The sequence below is a fragment of the Anguilla anguilla genome, chromosome 1 (assembly GCF_013347855.1).
Source record: "Anguilla anguilla isolate fAngAng1 chromosome 1, fAngAng1.pri, whole genome shotgun sequence".
NCBI classification, from domain to species: Eukaryota; Metazoa; Chordata; class Actinopteri; order Anguilliformes; family Anguillidae; genus Anguilla; species Anguilla anguilla.
The window spans coordinates 11,142,792-11,164,190 of NC_049201.1; the positions used below are offsets into that span (position 1 = coordinate 11,142,792).

At 35.9% G+C, this 21,399-nt stretch overlaps 1 protein-coding gene across 1 annotated transcript in view; it reads left to right on the top strand.

Moving 5' to 3' along the window:
- Positions 1-2,518: 2,518 nt before the first annotated feature.
- Positions 2,519-21,399, top strand: part of si:dkey-87k14.1 (leucine-rich repeat transmembrane protein FLRT2) — a 28,238-nt gene continuing 9,357 nt past the window's right edge. The window contains exon 1 of the mRNA XM_035414552.1: positions 2,519-2,694. The gene's annotated coding sequence lies outside the window, so the exon portion shown is untranslated. The remainder of the gene's footprint in view (positions 2,695-21,399) is intronic.

The following is a 21,399-nucleotide window of genomic DNA, read 5'->3' on the forward strand; positions in this document are numbered from 1 at the left end:
TCTTTATGTCTCTCTCTCTCTGTCTTTCTCTCTCTCTCTCTCTCTCTCTCTCTCTCTGTCTCTCTCTCTCTCTCTCTCTCTCTCTCTCAAAACAAGACCGATGCAAGTATACCATCAGTGTGTCTGCTAGTAGAATCCTTCATTTAATTTTTTATTTATTTTTTCTGGAAGCTTTAATGGCAATCATAATTAAGACCAACTCAGTGATTGTGTTCTGAAATTTAATTGTTCATTATGTACTTGGTTAATGTCATGTAATGCCTCATCAGTCTATTTGAACAGGAAATAGTTCATGGGAAAAGTGTGACAGTTGAGCTCCCCATAGAGATCCCATAGTGTCAATTCTTCCTCAATGGCTGGCCAGTTCACATTATCAACAATTCATTTTCTTAATAAACTTTAAAGAATGAATAAATATTAATTGGAAAAGGATTGCTTTTTATCAGCAATAATAATAATAGTAATTTTGCTTAGTGAGGCCAGTATATTTTAAACGTGTTTTTATGTAACTATGCATGTGTTCCATCAGCTTGACACAAATTGACATTTCATGTGCTATAAATAATGAAAATCTTAAAGTGAAAATCCTCAAGTTATATTCAAAGAAAGCACTGACAAATGTATTTTTGTAGACTCTCAGTTCTATCAGGATCAGTTTACTTATCACCAAAACAACTCACTTCTATTGTTTTAAATCTGATTGAATACCCTATCTAACTTCCCTTTTACTGCCAAATCAGATGGAGGAGGCATGCTTCATGTCTTTAAGGGTCTGAATTATGGATATACAAATCAACAGGGTCTTGAGAGGTATACATTTGGCTAAGGCGGTCTGAATATCCCTTTCTCTTGTGTGTAACAGAAAATCCAGATGAACACCATCGATACTATGCTGGGGAAAGCATTGTGCTCTAAAGCATTACAACATAAATATCATATATAATTCAAAATATTCATTGGAACCATGAGCACAATAATAAGTAGTTAATGGACCTAATAAAACTGAAGATAGGTCACAGGAGCAAACTCATATGTAATTCCCCAAATTGGGTGAATGCATTTGTACAGCAGTTAAGCATTCTGAGGTTCAGAGAAAAACCTGATATTTTTTTAAAAAAAGTAGGCATGTAGATTGAGATTTAAGAAGCATATCCTTGATAAGTGTTTTTGCTTTGTTTGTTATCAGGACTTACATAACAGTAGTAGTTACTATTCTACAGCAATCATTAAATACATTAAAAAATGATAAATCTCATTAAAAGTTATAAAAATATATGTAGTTCATGGTCAAGGTTCTTGTGTGGTGGTGGCACTTGTGTAATTGCAATTGCACCTATCTCTGGCTCTCAGGTGTCAACATACCATGAAATACAAAAATATATACTTTTGTAAGTTTCTTTGGCTAAACGCATCAGCTCAATGATTAAGTGGTATTGCTGTTGGTTAATGGGAATCCACCACTGATTTTATTAGGTTATGATCAACTCTAATTTCAGCATCAATTTAAGTTACTCCATTGCAAAAATGTAAACTATTCCTACTCGTATAACCCAAAAAAAAAAAGATGTTTTAAAATCTTAAGAACTAAGACAGTGGCTTTCGAACATCCAAAACTTTACTGCCTGTTATGTCTTCTCTCTGCGCGAGTCATAAAACAGACTTAAGATGTGTGCTTAGTCTATAGAAAATACATTCTCTTTGGGATCTACTTATTTAATTTAAGTATACAAAAGCCTCAGCCATATTTAAGGAACAGACATCTAAGCCAGCAGAAATCCGTTCAAGAATTATCAAAGTTCCTTTCATTACCTTGCTGAATAATGTATGTACCTCTACTCAGTCTGAGCATTCATGTGGATTCATTATTTACAAGTGTGAGTGCAGACAAAGGGACATTTTTATGCATACAACATTGTCTCAACCACTGTGATTTACTTTACTTGCGCTAAGTAAGAAGTTTGTCAGTGCTGCGGCACAGTCGATATTTATCACAGTATTTTTTTTTTCTCTCTGTCTCTTTAAAAAAGTGTTAACTCTTATTCTCATTTTATACTATTCTCATTTCATTTTCTCTAGCACTGAACAATACTTCCATTTTATTTCCAGTATGAAGAGCAAAGCTTGCCAGCTGTGTGAATTGTGGATCTGGCATTCTGAATCCACAAGAATGTAGGATATTTAGCATCATCAAGCTTCTCCATTTGTATTCAGAGGCTGTGACCCCCACCAGTTCACCTCTGTACAATCCACATCTGTTTGTGCGCTTTTTATTCCATCACCATTCCTGCCTCATGCCCCCTGCCTGCCCTGTTGCTCTTCCTTTTGTTCTATAAGCCTCCCCGTGCAGCTCCAACAGCTCCAGGGCCCTGAAATCCTACCCCGCGAGCTCTCGTCCCCCACTGCAAGGGTTAAAAAAAAGCCAACTTGCTGGAAGTCGTCAGGGAGGCTGGTTCGAGGACGGGAAGGGAAGGGGTTAAGTTACACGAGGGGAGAGGAAACAGTGAGGTGTTGATCTCGCTGAGAGGGCCCCTCAGTCACCGAGCGGAGCCTGGAGTTCCTAGGCGCTGCGCACTTGTAGCCGCTCGCAAAGTTAACGAGTCTTTCGCGCACAGTTGAGGAGTGACCCAGCGGATGCCTGCACAACCTCAGGAGTTCATGCTCCCGAACCTCACCCAAACCGACAGCCTCTGTAAGGTAAGCAGCGCTCTCGCAATTAGCTGGCGAACTGAATGCAGTGGGCGAAAGAGAGCATAAGCAGGCACACTGTTGCATTTCAGCCTGGCAGTGCTTGATTTATTTCTGATATTGTTTTTTTTCTGATTTGAATGGGATACCAGTGGGAGGCCAAAACAAAAATTTAAGGAGTGCAATAACGACTATCAAAAATGATCATAACAACTTGAACCAGATCTCTCTTATTTGACAATAGGCTGCAAAAAATAACAGGAAAGTGGAACATAATGCATCTGGAAAACAGTTTTGAAAGCAAAATTTGTACCTGTTGAAGAAGGAATTGCTTGAGGCAAATCATGTTGGCCACATGATATTTATTTTCAGTATATGATCTGATATAAAATTGTAGTTTTATAAGCTATTGCAACAATAATCTTGGCTGATGCATAACAGCTTGTGTTTTAGAAATACATTTCCTTGGGAATAACCAATGATGCTTTAAAAGAAATACTACAACAAATTCTGCTCCATGGCCAGCCATTTCATGCAATGTAATTCAGTGACTGAAGTGATATACTCGAACAGGAACAGGGGGTCAAGGGCCTGTGGGTCAAGCACTTAGATTTATTTATTTATTTATTTATTTATTTATTTATTTATTTATTTATTTACTTACTTACTTACTAATTTTTTAAATGCCTCAGATAATGTTTTGAATTTGAAGTATGCTTTAATGTTTGGTTATGTAGTTGCTTTTATTTTTTAACCTATCCTTAATTAAACTGTTTGACAGAACACTTTCAGTCAGTGCATGTAATTATCATAACCTGAGGCACATTCCAATCCTTCTATACAAAATAAATTTAAATAAATCAATGAAATTAATAATGTGAGGCTTCCCTACACATCTGGGAATTTCCATTGTTGTACTTATGAGACACTAACAACAAAGAAAGATCAAGCTTTTCATTTGACAGAATGAAAATGAATGACTTGTCCTTGTAAGTCATTACTGTGTTCTACTACTTTCTACGGGATACCAACATTGCTATATCTCAACAGTATTTCATCTCGGAACAATCAGACAATGTATACACCTGAGGTATAGAGTTACGTTTATTCCGGTGGATCTGTTTTCATATCCTGGTTTGTTTGTGCTATATTTTCTTCTGAGAATTGACCAGGAACTCCAACTGTTGATTATGTAGCTTTTCTTATATGCTTGTTGCTTTCCTTTTGAATTTGCTCAATGAAGATAATTAATGTAAGCAATTTTGAACAAGGTGTATACCTGAAAATGAGCTTACATTGTTTAGGAATAGTTTTCATATGGCAACTGAAAAGCAACTGTATCAATAATGACTGTACTATGGAATGTGTGGCAGTGCTTAAGTGTGATTTTAGCAATGGCATTAGCTGACAGGTGGCTGAAAATAATACAGTCACCCTCATGGTACAGTTGCTCTATATGCCAGTTAGAATGACTGTTACACAAATGTTTCATATATTTCCGTCTTGTAAATGGTTACAAATGTAAGGACATCATAAGTTTAACACTGACTCAGGATCACCATTTTCTGAGACAATGCTGCTGAACCTGGTCTAGACAGTAAAATACAAATTACCCCTTAGCAGGAGTTCCAGTTTCTGTATTTTATTTTTCAAAGTCCAAATTATTTTTGACAGAAGAGCACATCTGTCTGTGTACCTCCCGTTGAGATATGCCTAATGGGCTGCAGGAACCATTAATTAGCATTTATTTCACAGAAGAATTAGAAGGTAAACTGTGTAGCTGCGAATGTAAAATTTGTTGCATAGTAAAGGGGGAAAACTGCAGGTCTGCATGTTGTGTCATTAAAAGTCAGAAGGAATGGCCATTGAAACACTATTCAAAAGAGCAAGCATTAGTGCTTTTAAACAATGGGATGTGCTTTAGAATCTTGGCCAGAAAACAATAATATTCATGTGTGGAAAAAATAGGACATAATTTTTTTACAAGTTATTTGTTTGTATTCCTGCATGGAAAATGTATTTATTTATTTATTTATTTATTTTAAAGTCATCAATATAAGGAAAAAGTGGACATGTTATTTGAAAGATGTCTTCCCTGCAACTTTCACCAATTTAGAAAGGTTATAGGTTGAACCTTTCATCTTCATGGTGATGTCTGCACTTTCTGTTTTAAAGAGAAATGATACGGTACTCATTGAGGTCAAATTGCAATGCCATTCTCAGTTGATTACCTGACTGAAACAGTACTGTTTAGTAAGTGGATCTCCTCCCCTTGTGTCTTTCACATTAGTAGGCCATTGCTGGCAGTAAACCAGCATAGTGTAAAGCATCACCCTTAGAGAATGTAAAAATGAACTGTGACTGCTGCTTCAACATATCTGTTGTTCTCCTTTAAATGGATGTGGAGATCACTTTTTCTCTATCCTTTGAATTGGTCTTACGTGATAAACCATCATAGATTGATAAACCAGACTGACATGTATATTTTTAATAGGAATGTGCCTGGAATACTAGCAAACAATCAGAAGCTTCAACACCTTTCCACTATTCAATGAATAAAATACAAATAAAATACAAATGAAATATTTTGAAAATAATGTTTTTAAATGCAATATTAATGAGTAGTACTGCAACACAGATAGATGTGAGTTTTTAAATATATTCCTAAAATATGAGTGCAAAATTAAGTTTAATTGGGAGAGGCACTGTGTGATGCTCACCTCCATGCATGCATGCATGCACACACGCACACACACACACACACACACAGAACTTTTTTTTCCCTTTTACTTTGTCAAATAGTTTCCAGAGTATTGACTTTCAGTTAAAGTAACAACATGTGCGTGTGAAAGTACTTTTACCTCCATTAACCTAAAGCAACATATTTCCAGTGACATGTTGAAACAGAAAGACAACCAGAAGTTACAAGAGAATGACCTAATTTTCTATGAGAAAGACATAAACATGCTCCAGCTTCTCAGCTTTTTTTGCAGATTGGATATGGAAATAATTATGTTTATAGTCTGACACTACGACCCCAGTTAAAATGCATAACACCGTGCATGGGGATTTTGAAACCGTGTATGTCCAACTACATGATTTTGGTGTTATGTTTACATGTTTCAAATCCAAATTTACTATGAAGACCACAGACATTCAGGCTGCTCCCAAACATTTATACAGTACTTTGCAGCTCTTTACTGATGATCGCCCTATGCCTATTCATAGCACTGCAGCAGATTTGAATTCAAATTAAAAGTGACATCTTCGCTCTTTTTCTCTAAACAAGCCAATAGATATGATTACAGTAATTTATGCTGTGAATATTTATATAATAGAAAACTGATATATGGCAGACACAGCAAATGCCGTACAAGGAAGGAAACAATTGAACAGTAACAAGAAAAAAGCCACACAGCTGTGCACACATTCTCAAATTTTAATTCTACCTATATTTTTCAGATCAAACTTGAGCCTAGATTTAATTAAAAGTCATTTCTAACCTTTACTTGATTGAAAATAGTATTGTGTGTTTGCTTGGTGAGTTTTTCATAATAAAAAATGGACTGGTAATTTGCCACAGTGTCACTTTTGGAGGAAAGTTTTGGTCGGTATGCTTGTGTTTCTCATCATGTAAGAGTGGCTGTAGTCCACCAGATGAGCTGTGCAGACCTGTAGTACATACTGTGCAACTGGTGGGCTGTAGAGTGGGAAGGAGTATATAATATATATATACTATTTCATGAAAATAGTTTTAAACGCACAACATTCATTATTGATATAGAAAATCCATGCGAAAAATTATGGCCAGGAATCGGGGGGACTTTGGATGAAGAATCTATCCTAAATTTTATATAATTTATCAAATGTATAGTCACAGAATCTACAGAATATAATTGCATAAAATCTAAATAATAATAATAATAATAATAATAATAATAATAATAATAGCACAACTCCATTGGACATGGATTGGACACATATTGTGGGCCCATTAGATCCACAGATCTACTGTATGGACATAGAACAGATAAATCAATGTAACATAAAAACTGTATACAACTCTGTTTGGAGTTCAATGTGCTTACAATACAGCAATATGGAGATGTTATACAAAATTAATTTTTCTTAGGCAATGAGACATGTTCAGTTTTTATGTACCATTTGAAGACATAAAAAATCACATTAAATTAAATAAGAAAAACACTTTTTTTTTAGATGGAATGCAATTTGAGTTCATTCATTTGCTGTTAGCACATTGCATGTAAAGGTTTTTTTTCTTTTCTTTTTCTGTGCCGATTGTGCTATCATATTTTCTGTAATGTAAAGTTAATTTATTTTATGCATCATCAGCTTCTAAGTTCTGTTCCACATATAATATATATATATATATATATATATATGTTTTTTTTTTTTTTCCCCATTACAGTACATTACATTTTCTAATTACCCCCAGGAAACATTTTATGGGAGCACGTGTCCTCATGACTTGTGCCAGGTAACAGGCTATCCATTGTATTGTGTAATGTGTATGCCTCATAGTGCAAGAATGTGGTGCTTCTCCATTGGTGACTAGTTTACAAAGGTCATTTTATGTTTCCATGGAGATGTTAGCTGGAATAAAACTTTTTTTTTTTTTTTTTTTTTCAAGGATGTAACCCTTAAACGTCCATTCAAAATCACAGTATGGTTTATGCGTAACACATATCCCTGCATTTAAACCCTGATTATTTCACCCAGTTCAACTCTATTTTAAACATATTCCTTACACTTTGTTCTTTTGATTAAACAAGTGCATGCTTTATTAATTTGGGGGTACACCTTTCAGGGTATGAATTTCAGTAGTACTGTTGGGTGCTTATTTTGCATTTCCCCCATTTAGCTGACTGCCTGGCTGTACGTTTCTTTGTAGAAAAATAAAACACCGTAAATCCATCATTGCAAATTCAGCATTTGCTTGTTTAAACATCAGTGGGCACTGAAATTGTAGTCCCTGAAAACAGCGTGGCTGTGGCTTTCTTCTTAAATTTCCTTACTTCTTTCTTTGCTTTGTGAAAACGTACGTTCCTTGCAGTTGAACACACTCTACATCTCATCTCTTCTGTGACATAAACAATACTCGCTGGAATTTGTCTCTCTTCTTTGCCCACTCGAACAGATAGGACTGGAGGTGGGAACAGCATCCATTCCCATTTGTTCAGCTGGTTGGAGACGTGATTAAATAGCATGGAAATGCTCCAGGGAGCCGGCTCTCTTTGAGGGTGCCCCCACACCCCCCCCTGTGAAGCAGGCTTGAATTTCAGACCCTCAGCAGATCGCCCAGCAATTGCTTCCTACTGTGATTTATTATTGCAAATTGAAAGATTCCAAGAAGCGAGTCAGTTTGTGTTGGCACAGCACAACTCCAGGTCAGTTACAGTCAACACAGCAAGAATCCCCCCTTTTTTGAAAGTTGTATCGGTCCTGAAATAGTACCACTGCTAAAAAAAATATTCATTAATAAAGATAATGCAGCAATATGACAGGCTGTTAGTTTCTGGCATTCCAACGAGAGCATACTCTTACGAATAATAGTCGATAATAATGTGCTATTTTCAAGGATTTTTGACGTTATATATATATAACTGTCTCATAAGTGGGTAGGCAAGCTGAAACATGTTCTGTTCTCCATAGGTACTTGATAAACCAAAAATAAATAAATAAATATATAAATAAACTGAACAGTTGAATTGTTCCTGCCAAGATACAGCCTCTGGTTCTGTACCATTAACCAGCACATTGCGGTGCCTCTGCTTGACGTGTAGGCCTTTATTCCCCTTTTACTGCCCTTATTAGTTATTAGTAGGACATTTTTATAACATCTTGAATAACTTTGCCAACTTATAAAATTTGCATGGCCCCAGGGCTTTCCCATCCTGCCACAGGAATGGTTTAAGTTCTGATCATGTGGTAAAAACCTAAAATCGTGTCAGAGTCAAGTTTCAAAAATCCCTTGTAGAACACTTTTATTTATTTATTTATGTAGTGTAATCATTAAATTCAACATGCAAACTCTGGAAGAGGACTTTTTGTGCTACTTATAATTTATTTATTTATTTATTTCTTGGGGGTTCGTATTACCACATCAATTCTGACTTAAAGCCTTTGGAAACTGCTTGGAAAAAAAAAAAAAAAATCATGGAAACAATTTCCAAGGAATCACATTAACTGTAGCAGACAAGTAGCATCATGGCTATTATGCAATTATTATGTCTGAAAAAAAGCTTAATCCATGATTCAGTACTCATGTCTTGAATCAAATACCACCATCACGTATAAGCCTATGCTAATCAAAGACAGTTCCTTTTTGTGGAGAATGAAATACTCTTTGAAGCAATTTGTTTTGATAATGCTGTTTGTCTAGATGAAATGCACACATCAGAGACACTGTGACATAATATACTGGCATTTCTCTAAAGCCTGCACTTTTAGGGAAAGAGCCCATTAAAGCGACTGTAAGACTTTGCCGTAAATTATGACACTGGGGGTCAAGCACTTCCAATTTATATGCAGGTAATGCACACTAACCCAAATGAAGTCTTGAGTGCGGTTCCCAGGAGTCCAACAATATTGGCTGGGAAAGGCAAAACAGCCTTGGAACAATGTATAACAACTGAAAATATAAGTAATGTATGAACTCATGTGAATTAATATGAAGCAAGAAGTGTGAAGTGTAAATGGTAGTAGAATAGATTGCTGAAAAGAATGCATATTCATATTTTACATACAGTATATCATATATTTTTATCCATTCCATTTTTTTTTGCGCTACAACTACATGCAAAAAAAGAAAATAATGCATAAGATGTATTTATTTTTTTCCAGGCTGAAGATAAAAGCTAAACATAGTGTTAAGTTGAATTTCTGTACTCAAACTGTAAAGTACTGGATTTTGGGTTCAAGTTAGGGATTAAGACCAGGAGCCAGACCTCCATGATGCACAACAAATGCATGTAGGAAACTATTTCACACAGGCAATGATTTTAATGAGTTTATTGGAAGTCATAATGTATAAGTCATTTGCCCTGCCAGAAACAACAAAAATAATATGCCACTGATTACAATGCATATGGAGTACGAGAGACATTTCGATGCAATATTTTTCCTTTACATTTCTAGTGGTGAACCGTGAAATTTTCAGTTACATATGTATCTACAATTTGCAAACTATTTTAAGATCACAACTTAAATTTTTAAATGAGATTTATGATAATGAAAGGGATGAAGCAAGCAGATGGTATCTATTTCCCAGCCTATTTCATTTCCCTCTGTTTTATTCATCTATTCATCCTTTCTTCTTTGTAAATACAGTATGAGTAGCTATGTCTGTGGTATTTCTATATATTTGGCTATGTTTTGCTCATAAATATATATTTTGGGAGTGCTCGAGAATATTAAGTGGTCATGTTTTCGTCTAATAAGCAATTGAATCTGTTTTAAATCAGTTTAAGCTCTGTATAGATGATTGTTTTGGAATTACAGTGCTAAAAACGAGTTGAAGAAAATGATGTAATTGTGCCAGAATAAAATTAAATTTTCAGAAAGAATAGTAGTTATTACAATAAAACATTTTACCTATGATAAACTTTTCTATATGCTGTATCTGGTTCATTTGGCAAACCCAGGATGTTCTGGGAGAGTTGAAAAAATATTCTCAGAATCAGAAAATTGAAAATATGAAAAATCAAAAATCTTTTGATGGAATACCAAAATATATATATATATTTTTTCAAGTACACTTCTAACTCAGTAAACTGAATGTCAGGGTCCATAAAAAAAAAAAAAAAAATATATATATATATAATTATATATATATATATATATATATATATATATATATATATATAATAAATACATTTTAAAAAGAACGTAAAGAACCACAATTCCTTGGCTTTAAACCCACAACCCAGGCAACGTACCCTTCTTTTTTATGTTATTTAAATGGTCACACATACATTGTTGACATTTCTGCTTACAGTTAATATGATTTATTTAATTTGGAAAAATCGTTCTTATGAAAAATCATCCAGATGAAAAATCATTCTTATACTGTGTGCCTATATTGGCTACATCACGCCAATTCAATATTGGAACATTGCAGTAAATTGGGAGACAATTTCACAAGTACAATAATCTAAATGCACAACGGTTACAGTATTAAAGCAGAATTGCACTTGTTCAGTTCATCAAGAGAACATTACGTTCACATGATGACATACAGTAGTGATGGTATCACAGACTGAAGAAAAACAAATGTTTAAGTAAATAATGAACCGTAATATTGACAAAATAAATTGTGTTACCTCGTCTTTTGGATCCTACATCAAGCTCAGGCATTTGTCTTCAAGACATTTATGTGTCCCGTGGTTTGAAATCAAATCCTAGCCATGCCAGTATTGACTGCAACTGGAAGTCCCATGGGCAGGCACACAGTTGGTCATAGCATCATTCATTCAGCAGGGTATTTCCTTCCTCATTGTTCAATGCCCACTTCTTTGGTTGAGTGGGTGACCGGACTGATCCTACAGCGCAGATGATAGATTATAGAGTGAAAAAGTGTAAGGCAGCTTTATGCGTTTTGCAATCAAATGTGCTTTTCTGCAGCTTCCCACATTTACATTTTAGTCGTTTCGCAAACACACTTCTCCAGAACAACTGGCACAGCTGACGTTCTTTTTATTCGCCACCTATTTTTACAGCTGGGTATTCACTGAAGCATCGCGGGTTAAGCAATTTAGGTTAAGAGGTGCAAAAGCGGCAGCCCACCTGGGAATCAAGCATTCAACCTGGAAGAGCACAAGCCCAATTCCCCAACAATTATGCTACACTCTAAAAATGAAGCAGGGAGCGGGGCTACATTTATGATGGTGCATTAAAACGGGAATGATTTAAATAAATTCAATAGAATTGAATGGAATATCGGTCAATAAGGGTCCATCCCATACGTCAATCTCAAGTCAAAGAGTCTGTGATCTTTATTACGGCATGTTCACAAGACACAGCCCATGATGTCCCTTGCCTGGTTACAAATCTAAATCATTAGCATGTAACATGTGGGTTTACATTGCTGATACTGTGCTGGGCTGGTCTGAGATATGTTTTGATTCCATGGACTATGCTGCTAGTTTTTTATTAATTAATTTATTTTTTACTGAAAGTAGGCCAATATCTGGAACAAAAACTAATAGGCATCAGCAATGGTATGATAGATATATGCTGGCGAGGACAGATTGATGCTGTATGTTGTGTTTTGCAGTTTAAAAACTCTTCTGCTCTAAAATGTACATTTGTAAAGAATCATCACACCCTTGCTTTTCGTAAGAAGTTTGGCTGTTTCTCTGTGTTACTTTGCAGCATACTAATGAGTGCGTGGGGTTAGCAAGCCTTGGCGTGAAGCCTTGGACTGCTTGGAAGCCTAGCATTGTCATTATAAATTCTTCAATTTCATTTTCTGCTTAAACGTGTTTAATCTGCCAACTATGCAAGCTGCATTAGGTGATGTGATATTATTGTTTATTTGCCTTTGTTGGGAATCAAAGTCTGTATGTTCTTGGTGAATTAATATGAATTACTTGAAAACTCCATAATTATACATTATACTCTGAATACGGCCAGTACTTCAAAATCTCAGGACTTAAATTCTTCCTTTTTTAAAAAAAATTTTTTTTTAGGGACACACCATGATTTTGTGTGGGCATACTCATCTATAACTAACTCATGTGTTATCGTTATTTCCACTATCTCTGCAAGTTCTTATTGACGCACATATTTTATCTGTTTTATACACTTCATACATACTCAGATTATTTATTTATTTATTGATTCATTTATTTATTAAACATCAAGGAAAATGACATCCACCCATCAACCCCTATTCTAAGCTTTGTTTGAAAAACCGCTAATTACACAATTTCACTGATGAAAAATTCCACAAACATCAGTGCAAATAGAGCTAATCATGCTGAAAATATAGCATCCCAAATGTTGACACTGTTTTATGGCTTAATAAATAAATAAATAAATAAACATAGAGGTTTTAGAGAAAAACATGTTATGTGAAATGAAAGCTGGATAAGATGTTTTCACTGGAGTACAGTTTTTGATGGAAGTACAGATTTAGCTGACCTCCAGAGAAGTGATTACAGACGTTGAAAAATGGTCTGGTATAAAACAAAGTTTGAAAGAAACAACAATTAAACACATTCTCCATTTACAGCCTCAAACTTTGTCTATACTTGACACGATGACAATGCAGTTTTTTTTTTTCATTGCACACTTCTCCAGATGTACAAGTGATTCTTGTACCTCTATAAATACACATTATTGTGAAATCAATACCAGAGACTAATTAACTTGAGTCGGTGAACTGTTTGGAACCACGGAATACGCAAGCTATGAAGTGGTTCTTATTTCATCCAAATTTTACTTTAACAGGCACATTTTAGATTTTATTACAAGCCTCTTCCTGAAACCAATTTGTTATTATTATTATTAATATTAATATTATTATTAATATTATTATTATTATTATTATTATTATTATGAAACAGCAATTGGCTGTTTCAGATGTTAAGAGCTACTATACATGATTGGCCAAATAATGGATCAATTGGGATTTGCGCTGTATATATGAACTGTTTGGCTTTTGAGAGGCAGTGAGGGGAAAAGATCACATTTAAAAGAATGGCATGCAATAACTAGATGTGCCGTCATAGGCAGAGAGAGTGAGAAAGGCATTAAAGTGCGGGAAAGATTAAGAGAGACAGGATCCATGAAACAATTATCTTTGTAATTAAATGTTGTCAAAATGTAGTTCATTAGTGGTTGATAGATAAACATGGTGGCGTGGGTACTATTTCATTGAAGCTGTCAGTGACCTTGACAGGAAATGGCTGCATTACTCTCCCTCTACTGTCGCATGGACATACCTGTGCTTGACTGAAGTGTTCAACTGCCTGTCTGTAAAATAATAATAACAATCATTCTCTGCCAGTGCTTCAGCAATGTGATGTATACTTTGGAGCATGAGGGCCCTGCTAGCTTCGACATGTCTTTGAAGCCTGCTGTCAGTAAATACAAACTGTATTTTCATGTTCCCCGTGTGAAGACAATATAAAGGGGCCATTGATTTGAAAAAGAGAAAAAAAAAAAAAACAAGTTCTTCTTGTTATAAACTGTCAGTTGACTGGGCACCAAGCCAAGATGTACAGTAACCCTTAAGACATATCACATGTCCGTTTACCAAAAAAAGTTCCAAAGCTCTAGAAAATGTAAAACCATAGCTTTCAAGATGAAATGCGCCAACAAAACTAAAAAGAATGTGAAATGACTAAATCATTTACTTAGCACAATGCATTGCCAGTGTGTGATTTATTTATATATTTGATTTATGAAGAAACATGCCACAATTTATGGTACAGTCGTTATGCTGGCTTGTTTCAATGAGAACAGATTGCAGTTTTGATATATGCCCCTAACACATTAAGTTACAGCCTGCCTGTGTTAAGTCTGTACTACTGCCCTTAGTTAACAGTTTTGTTCAAGCAGGGCATATCACAATCATGGGTAAATGTCAGTATATCAGACACAAGTAATGAAAAAATACACTGTATTGAAACATTCTTAACACAGCTGAAGTTATGTAAAGTAATGAAGACATTCTGCTATTTTGATCATTGTTTAGACCATATATATATATATATATATATATATATATATATATATATATTTCTAATGTTCCTAATTATATTATATGCTTTAATTGTTTTTATATATGATGCATGTACAACTAGTGTAGCAAATTATGTCCATTATTGTTTTGCAGTTGTTTCTTTTTATTAGTCTTTGTTGTGTAAATTGAAATGGGGAAAATGCACTGAATATGTTAGCCAAAATCTGAATGTCATTTTTAAAAAATCATGATTTCAACATTCCTATGCTTTGTGTCAATCCTAGAGGTAACTTGTTGCCTAATACCTATTTGATCTTATGGTAGGCCTGAAAAACAAACAAAAAAAAGAATAAATTGAATGGACTTCTCCCCAGAGTAGTAATGTACCTTTGGCTTTTACAGCCTTTAAGAGTGCCACTGAATAATCATTAAGCACTGATTTCTTAATGTTGATGTATTGCTGAGATGGGACAGGTGCCCTGACTTTTGCTTCTGTGCACTGCGGCAATTAATCTAATGTGCCATTATGTGAACCGCAAGCGGCGTTAAAATATAAGATATATGAATTATATAATTCATTATTTGTCCTGTATTTCAAAGTTTGGCTCTAGCAGTGACCTTGGCTGCTCCTCGTGTAGTGAACAGAAACGGAAAAGTGCAGTAAAGTAGGCCTAGAGAGATCATTTTGCCTTTCAGAGGGAAGCTGGGCAGAAGGATATTAGCCATATGTGATTCATTTGCAGCAGTATGCTTCAATTAATCTGCTCAGGGTGGCAGACGCTGTTTTTCGGCCCAATGCCACCTGAGAAAGAATTATCTTCCTGGGTCTGACCCGCTAGTAAATAATTAGAGCAGAAAATGATCTTTATCATTAATATATCTTACATTACCATCATTCATTGGCCTACTTACAACAATGGTCAGTGGTGAGAATGGGGTGGGAAAATAAAGACAGAAAATGCATATCTCCACTGATTGTGCCATTATATGGATGATTTAAATGTAATTATTTGTACGGCACTCACAAATATGGATGAGATTTTAACATGTAGAAGCTGAAAGGAAAAAAAAAAAAAAACTGAATGCCTACCAAAATGACCAGATGGAATTACAGATTGGGAAAGGGCTTATTGCTTCAGTGATGCCATATGGAAAACAAGAAGTTATCTACCAACTCGCCATCTTTGTCTGACTGACATTTCAGTCTGATGGCAAGAAAGTGAGAATGAATAATTGGAATGATAAAGTAAAAGGTGGCGGAACTATTTATAGTCTTAGAATAAAACAAAACATGTTTTCAAATGGAGATATTAAATAATAAATCTACATTAGCCTAGAATCGTCTTTATTTCGATGTCTCTTCCATCTCATCTTCTGTTATTGCCAAAGTGGGTCAATCAGAAATGGCCATGTTTTTGTGCATGACCGTTGTATAAGAAACAGATGTTTAATTCCAAAATGCCTGCACATTTTAGAAAAGGTCTGCACATTTAAATCTGTAATACCGCAAGACAGAAGAAAGCTATATAGAATGTGTATTATATAACTGCTTTGTCCGAAGTCATATTTTAATAATTGACGTTTCTTGGATAGTGAGAAGTAGCACATACACTCACATTTAGCACACCCTTAACCACATTTAGGTCACCCTTCACCAGAGTGACTTACTCAGCTTTTTTCATGCAGTCCATTTTTACTGCCATTTTACAATTCAGGCTAAATATTTTGCCCTAGGGCACAAGGATATAATGCTACAATGATGTGCCACCTGGGACTTCAACCTGAAACCTCTAACTATTTAACTACCTTGAAATCCCTAAGCATTAATTTAAACTCATTTGCTTGGTGCATGTATTTCAGGGCTATTTTAAGCACAGTTAAGTTGTCTGCAGATTGAAAGAAAATCTGTTCAGAAACCGTTGTGCTATATTTATGTGGCTACTTCCCTCACAACTGACATGATTGCTCAAATGAACAATCCAGTATTGCCCAGTTGCTGTCTAAGTGAACTGTTTTTCATTGATGCCAGCTTAGATATTTCAGAATATTGCAAGGCAGTTGTAAACAATAAAGAAACACCACAACCCGCTCTAGATTGTTAAAAAATAATAATAATATAAAAATTTAAAAACTCCCAACAGCTTCAACATAGAAATATAGCAGCATGCACACAAAGAAAATAGTGCTTCTCTGCCTCATACTACCAGCTCATGTGTAGTTGACCTCTGACCCCACCGGAAGGGGTCCATGATCAGGTATTCCAGAACACAACTGACCACTTGAAATTGTTGTGAGCTAACACGATAACCAGATCAGATAGCCTTTAATGTGGACGGTGAGAACCCAGCAATAGTCGAGCCAAGTATGTGAGCACACAACAAACGCACCTGCCCTTGCCCGAGGCCCAAACACGCCAGCTGCATGTTTTACCATGCAACACTCAGTTTGTCCTAAAAAGTCAATGCATTACAATGGCATGGTGATCAGCCTCAAGCCTTCTGTTGGGACAATCACATACAATGCTGCCTCAATTTGGGACCAGATTAGAACCTGCCACTACATGGAAAAACGAAAACTCTGGGGGCATAAAAAATGACATAAGAAAGCTTAAATTAAAGCTGTTATGTCCTCATCCCAGTCGGTTGCACTGCCCTCAGCTTGCTTTGGCACAACCGGCAAACAAAAGGGCACTCAGTCAAATGTTCATAATTTCACAGCATTTTGGGACATTCATGGCAGAGAAAAATATTTACAGTTATAAAATGACCCCACCTGAAGCCATGCTGACCGATTTCAGAAGACCCCCACAAATCTGTACCAAAGAAGTAGGACCAGCATGGTGCTGACTGACACATTTAGGCACCCCTAGGGACAGAACAACTTGCCAATACAGCTGCAAGATCCCCTGGGCAGTTAGACTGGAATGAGGAAACCCCATGGGAGTTCACACACTTATACTAAAGGCAGCAAACTAAATGCACTGCGTGGGGCTCTCAACATGAGACTTAACCATGCTTCCAAAACCTTGGTTGTGCTGCTTCCAAAACCATGTGTTTTTTTCCACTTATACATTTTCAATTTCTTCAGATTTGAAGTAAGGAAAACTGATCATGTATATTGGTCACTGGATAGCCAGTGAATCTTTTAATTTTTAAACAAGACTAGTGGTCATGACCATCGCAGACTTGATTTCTGCATGGACCTCCCTGGATAACTGTTTTTTGGATAAATTTCGATTTGAATGATTGTGGTAAAGTGCCTTGCTCAAGAGCAGCATGGTAGTGGAACTAGCCAGGATTTCAGCCTATAGATTATTTATAATACTTTTTTCCCTTCCCTATGTGTCATTAAGATGATGTATAATATTGGTTATTATATTAACAGCAGCTATGGACTTGCTTGTCTTGGCTAAACCAAAAGTTATAATGGTTTGTAAAACTAATTGATGTTGCTGAAAATAGGTATATAATTGTTGAAATCAATATATATATATACATATATATAGCTATATTGCTCAGTAATAGCTATGTTACAATAAAATATGCCGTTGTTTACATCAAAAACACCTCTCCATCACATGTATTCTTATATATTCGAATTACTGTTAAATACAGTCTATCAAAATTGTCCACATTTGCTACAAAACATATAAAACAGCAGACATTGGCATTGTTTTAAGAGGGTAAATGCCAAGAGCAGAATTTATTCTAAATATTGTATTATTATAAATTTATTTTCACCCTTGAAATTATAGTGAGAAAAGTATCTGTGATTTATAGCCACAGCTTGCAGATCAGAGACAAAAATATCATCACATGGAGAGGGAGAATTTGAAAGTCCCTATCACATAGGCAGCATTGTCTCAGGGGAGACTCCTACCTGTCAGTCTGTTTCAAATGTCAGGAATCACACCTGGTGTTGCATTTTGCAAATGAAACACATTTTTGAGAGTGTGACTCAAAATATCTGTCCTTCCTGGGTTGAGACAATTTTACCTTGTCCACTGGATGTCAGCAAAACAAGAACGAGGCAGATAAATGTTTGGAACATGGGTGGCAGTGGGAAAAGGTGAGGGGGTTATGCACAGCGCGTGAAACACAAACTTCTTACCAGGTAGTAAGGTAACACAGAACGTAAATCATCGCACCAAATACCCAAGTGTTATTTCAGGAGAGCTCTGTTTGAAAACCATCAAGAAAAGATCAACCCAAGAGAAGACTGTATGACCAGGACGAATTAGAAAAGATATATATATATATATATATATATATATATATATATATATATTAGCTTCCATAACAATGGGAAAATAACTATGGGAAATATAGTCATACATTAATGAACTGAAAGCTACCAACTACAGTATATGAATGCATTATTTTTAACGTACTGTAAAACAATAAGCTAAAGGAATGCAGAATGGAGAAAAACATCAATAATATACATCATGGCTTGGGCATTTTGCTCACGGTTGCCAAATTAAGATTGTTTTTGTATTTTATGAGTGGAGCTTTAACAAAGTGGATTTTGTGAGGATGACTTAAATTACTGGAGGTTTCGCTGAGCAGAGGCAGTCGCTCTGGAATAGTGAATTCCTTTGCTCACCCTCTACGGGGACATTCACAACTGATGTGACATAAAAGGGAGAAATCCAACCTTTCTTAACGGCTCCTCACTGTGACCTCTCCGTGTATATCTGTCTGTGCCTGCTGAATAACAAGCCTTTTTTGGGGGGCTTCCAGTCCCTGTTTTTACAGCTTGATGCACATACGAGGCACATCCATCTGCAGTAACCCAGTAGAGGCATTTATTTTCAGTGCGTATTCACCTCAAACCGAGAGAGCTGCTAATTAAATAAATCAAGGAGTTTGGTGGCCCCCGGTCTGAATGTTTTCTTTTGAACGGCCTGTATTTTTCTTTCACTTGATCAGACTCACCCAAAGACACTTTTGATAGAAAACAGTGTATTACACACCCATAGCCGAATTGTTAAAATAGTGAACTAATTTATCAGTATCCCGTATCACATTCTGTTGTAAGCATATTTTATTGCTCTGGCATACATGATAAGAAAAAGGCAGGGAATATATATTACTGTGTCACTTTCATACACTTCACTTTGCATCGGGGATTACAGTTTTTGCATCCAATCACTGATGACATAATACTTAATACCTGATTGATTTGGTATAATTGTGTGCAGACAGCGTGCAGAAATTGGAGACTGGTTGACAGGCAGCTCATCAAGGATTTGTGATGCAAGTGTGATGAGATTATGCATAATGTATTCCGCATGTAAATGTCAACATGGAATATAACCAACATTTCGCAGAGAAGCTCTTGTTATGAGACCAAACAAATACCATGTGGAAAGAAATATCCTTTGATGTGCATTTCAGAGAGCCACAGATGTACATGTTTAAACATCTGACACGTTGTACAGTAGTAATTAAATTGGCATATTAAAATGTTTCACCTCTTCCAACTGTACTGCTCCTGATCAATGCTTGTGTAAAGACAAGTCTGCGAACTAACATGACCATTAAATTCCATTTACCTGCCTCAAACAAGTGCAAGTCTTTTACATGAGGATTCAAGAGATGAAATTAAGAAAATCGACAATTGCAACTATTTACAGTTTGGATATGCAAGATGTGCTCTCCTTATATTCTACAGACAAGCCTTGCATGCAGGATTCAATTGGTGTGCACTACTGCCACCTTGATTTAATGTGTTGAATTTGCAGTCTTTTGCCTATTGCCAGCCATGCGCATCACAGCTCATACTCTAAATACTAATGTATGAGTATGTATATACATAAATGAAAATATATATGCAAAACACACAATCCCTCACAGAGGTGCGGCAATCCAAAAAAAAGAAAAGGATTACTATTTTTAGTATATAATTTTATGTGACAGACCTTAAATGCCAAATGAAGAGTGCTGATCCAATGGATATGACATCCAGTAGGAGTATTCCCTTCTAATATAATCCTGTGTAATTTCCCCTACCCCTCCCCTCAATCGAGCAGCTAGTTCTGTTTTAAATTCTTTATCGACATGATCTCATTTGATATGGACACATGCCCCTCCGATTTTTAAGCCAATCTGTTTAAAGATTATAAACAGATCCTCGCCTATGCATGTTTCCCGTGGTCCATTATTTAATTAAGAGAAAACAGGAAAGATCTTGATGGAAATTGAATTTTGTAGAATGGAAAGTGGTGGGGGTTGGGGGGGGGGGGGGGCGTGGGTGGGTATGGGGGTGGTGTGGATTAGAGAACATCTGTGGCATTTACTGTTGTATAGAAAATTAAACTGAAACCCCACTGAGGAGAATCACAAACTATTTAAAAGTTAAAATATTATATAAATTATGTTTCTCAAAGAAGCTAGAAAAAAATGTAAAAATTTTATATTATATATATATATATATATATGTTTTTTAATATATATATTTTCGTGTTGTTTATAATTTCTAGAAACAATTAAATTGTTTTCATAAAGCAGCAGAGACTGCTCTTTTTGTGATACATGCGTTGTCATCATCATAGTCGCCACATCATGATCCATTAAAAGTTTCACGTCCCACCTTGTCATCCATGACTAATGATTGCAAATTGATAAGGTTGATCAATGACGCATGACATAATCAGCATGCCGTATAGCTTTTTTGCCCATTGGCCATCCATTAATCTGTCCTCCTGTCGTTACTTTGATGTCACTCGGATATCTACATTGATAGAGCGGACGCAACGGTAATTAAACAGCAATAGCCAATATCAAGCCATTTCCATGCAGCATTTATTGTGTATGTTAATTGAGCTGGCAAGGAAACATCAAGGTCAGGGAAAGATAGCTGCCCCCCCCCCCCCCCCTCTCCACGCTCTCTGGAATAAAACATGAGTGGCCAGCTTATAAACCTCTCCATCATGGCGCAAGGGCAGCCTAGGCCATGCTCAAAATGATATTAATACCAAATATCGTTCCACTCCCAACTTC